We start from the raw sequence: 4,230 nt of genomic DNA, 5'->3' as shown, positions 1-4,230 counted from the left end.
TCATGTCGTGTAAGGTTTTGCCACGTCTAGGCCGAAGGCGAGTATTAGTTGTTTTCCTTCTCCAAAGTGACAAGGATAAAGGTTTTGAGATTGTCATATGAATTTTTCCGTTTGTAGCCATGTGTGTGTATGTTCTGATGGATAAAGATCACCACAGTGTGCTTACGTGTTTGTCCATGTGGTTCAAGTTTATTCTATGGTTATTCCTTTATCCATGTAAAAACTATTTTTTTAATCTTTTTTTACATTTAAAATCAACATTTAATTAGAATGCTCCACCCCACCGCCACCTTCCCTATACTTCATCAATATCGTCTAACACGGCCACCACCATCTAGTTGTTTTTCAAAACACATGCACACTAGATTTTTGGGTTTGTTATTCAACACACATATACACACACGTAATCAAGAACACACTCACACACACATACTTAAGAACATGCATACACCTCAAAAATCTCTAAGGGTTTTCATTTTTAGGGTGTGAATCTGAAAATCAATTTTAGATTTCCCATCTGTAATCTGAAAGTTGATTTCAAATTTCATATGTGTGAGTGTGTGTTCCTCAAGGGTTTTGGAGAGATAAAGAGGAGGTGAAGGCGTTGGCGCCAGATTTATGAGATAAATCCCACCACCAACAGAAAAGCATGTAGTCATGTAACGTTCGTTTCCGTTTATGAATTCTAAAATAGTGTTGATAACTAATACCAAATAATTATATAAATAAAAGAGTGAATAAATGTAAAATTATTCTGAGGATTAATAAATTAAAAGGTAAATAATAAAAAGAAGAAATTAAATATGAAGAAATTAAATATTTTGATAATAATAATATGAATAATAATAATAATAATAATAATAATAATAATAATAATAATAATAATAATAATAATAATAATAATATTAAATTGAATATATATGTCCAGGGTGCAAATTGTAATTTTTAGAAACTTCATTTGTTAAGAGAAATCTAGATTGGGTGTTTGTTGCCACTTGACCGAACTACAGGGTCCAAAACTGCCTTTTCGGAAAAGACCTTGTCTCCTTCGTCTCCAAACAGCAGGCAGCGAGAAGCTGGAAGAAAGCTTGTCTCTTTTCCATTTTTGGAGCCTGAAAAACGATTACCTACGAAAGATCCCTGATCCTAGCCCTAAATACTCGACTCCTTGACCGTTAAAAACCATTTTGAAACTCCCTTTCATTCCTAATCGGAATATATTATGAGAGAAACTGAGGTTGTCGGATTAGGGTTTTGTAAGGAAGAGGCGGCTGTAGAACTCGTTTTAGACCACTTCCAAGCCAGGGACGTGTCTTGTTCACTCCTTAGTGTCACCTCTGATCCTTTCTCGTCGTTGTGGCAGCCGGAGCTGCCTTCGGCAACCTACAAACCACCGGAAAACGCGAAGTTGCGAGATTCTCTTATTCTAAAGTGTTTTTGTCGAGTTTAACAATCTCTAGATCATATTCCTTCTCGTTTAAGCTGGTGCATAACTTCTTTATACTTATGGTCACGTTTTGAAGCTTAAAACTAAGAAAAACCACCTCAAAAATGCACATAGACCTTCATAAATCGGGTTCTAGCAGGATTTTTGTGTTGGTTCGGTTTCCAGCCAAGGGAAGGAGTTTTAGAACTTGATTTCTCCTGTTAAGGTTGTTTCTTTGTCCCTTTTAACACTTAGTGTTATTATTTATGCCACTTGTCCCTTTTAACACTTAGTGTTATTATTTATGCCACGTGAGATTACCCTTTAACACTTAGGTGGTGTTTGTTTTTTGTCTGCAGATCTGTGTGGCCTCTTCTGTCTGCGCCGTGCAGACCACGCGCAGACATTAACCTTCGCAGACTGTTTGTTTTTTTGAAGACTGCTGACCAAAAAATGTATGCACGCCCTCTTCTTGGCGCAGATGTGGAGTAGAGTCTTCTAACATCTTCAGACATCTTCTAGCCTAAAAAAATATATATCTTAATTTTTTTAAGTTTTATTTTAATTTATATTTTTCCAACTTTATTAATGATAAACAATTTGAAAAAAAAATACAAAACAAAAAATAAAACGTTCGACGATACAAACATGATATTTTTGACAAAATTGTAAATAAAGATTTATTACAATAATAATCGTTGAAGTTGTTTATATAAATACGAACAAAAAATCATAATATATTCTTATATTTTTTTGCCAAATTTTGTAAAACATTATTTAATATAGTATTGTCAATTTCTCGAGAAAATATTTATGGTACGTTTTTAATGGATTTAATTGAAAAAAACGAAGTTTATTCCATCCATTTATGTATCAAATTCTTTGATCCCTAATTATAATGTTTAGTTATAACTTTGCAACCAAAGTTATCGGTTTATTAAATATATACGTTAATTCATACAATTTTTATTTTTATTTTTTATACAATAATACATAAAAGTTGATCTAGATTTGTTAATTATTTATAACAAAGTCATAAAAATATTAAAAAATCACTTTGAAGTTTAAAAAATCAGTTTATTTAGATTTAAGTTTATTTTAGTAGCCCACAGATGTTAAAAAAACAAACAGTCTTCTTTTTTCAAACTGAAGACGTTTGGTCCACCTCTTCTACTGCAGAGGTCACAGATGTGGTCCGCAGACTGCATACATTTTGTCTTAAAAAAACAAACAACACCTTAGCGTTATTATTTAATTATGCCACGTCAGATTAGTTTTTTTTTAAAACGGTAAATATATACTCTATTCATAAACTACTCCTAAAATCTATCTATGTCCACTGCCGGACTTTAACCCTCAACCTCAAAGAGGGAGGGCAACACCGGATACCGCTGGGTTACAAGCTCTTTGGTATGTCAGATTTGTTAGTTAAGCTAATTAGTTAGTCTGTTTGTTAATTAGTTAGATTAGTTTGGAGATTAGTCTTTGTATAAATAGTTCAGGGTTGTAATAGTTTCAATAATCAATTCAATGAACAATTTGTTCTTCCATCTTTGCAATTCATTTCATTCAGGAATCAACACTTAGGGACAAGCTTGTACAGCTAGAACCAAGAGCATCATTTGTAAATGCTCTCAAAGTCCTTTATTCACATGTTTTACGGATTTTTTTGTAAGACATTCTCGGGACTTTTGAAGGCTTTTAGGACATGTTCCAAACCTTCTTTTTCTGTTGCTAGGGTTGGTGCTTGATGCCTTTAACACCTCTGATCATGTGTGGGGTCTAGAGCAAGTTTAACAACCTACTTTAACTTGATTTTGTCCTAAAAACCCTCAAACCGAAGAACTACAATTTCGAATGTTTTTAGCCCATGAAATATGATTTTTGAACTAAATCTTAACGTTAAAAACATAACACATAACATGTATTACAAATTTAGTTTGGGGTGAGTGTTTAAAACAAAAAGTAAACCCCATTTAGAGTTATGTGTGTGCTTGGTGTGTGTGCAAATCTAAGAATATGTGTTAAATTATTCATACCCTGATATAGGTAAAAAAAGATGTATAAAAGTGTGTGTTGCAAGTTAATGGATATGTGTGTATAAGTATAAGTGCATATGGGTGTGAAGTATGTTAAACTAATGACCATTATTAATACATGTGTGTATAAAATGGTATAGAGATGTTAAAAAGGAGCTTAAGGTATGTAAATGTAATAAAGGTGTTAAGTGACATAATATCAACCTAATTGCGTATTAATAATATATACAAGTGTTCAAATATTAAAAAATCATGGGAATGATCACTAAGATGCTGAAGATGTGGTAAGTGGATACATTATGTGTAAAAATATGTAAAAGAGTACTTGAGACTTAACGGAGTAAGCACATGATTAAATAATTAAGTTAAAGGGGTGAAAATATGTAACAAAGCGAAAATGTATGAGTACGAAACATAAAATGGTCATTTGAACCTTAATATGTAAACAATAGTGTTTAATGATGAATTTGAAAGAAAAGTAATACAACTAAATAATAAGATAAGATACGAGTGGAATATACTTAATAAAAGCAAACAAAGAGTATAAGTAACTGAGATTAAGAACATATAAAGTAAAGAATTAATGTTTACATAATCAGAAAAAGTGTACAACACGAAAGTACAAGAATGTTGTTGAAAGTAAAAGTATAAATAAAGTAGGAAATATGTATTGTCAAATACGATCTAAGAAGAGTTGTTGGTATGGGATGTAGGTGTTCAGAAAGGGAGAAGTCCATCTAGTTCACGTCAGTAGTGTTGCTCAGA

Source organism: Lactuca virosa, chromosome 5 (genome assembly GCF_052849685.1).
Source record: "Lactuca virosa cultivar CGN04683 chromosome 5, Lactuca_virosa_CGN04683_v6, whole genome shotgun sequence".
Classification (NCBI taxonomy): Eukaryota; Viridiplantae; Streptophyta; class Magnoliopsida; order Asterales; family Asteraceae; genus Lactuca; species Lactuca virosa.
This window is presented reverse-complemented; position numbering follows the sequence as displayed.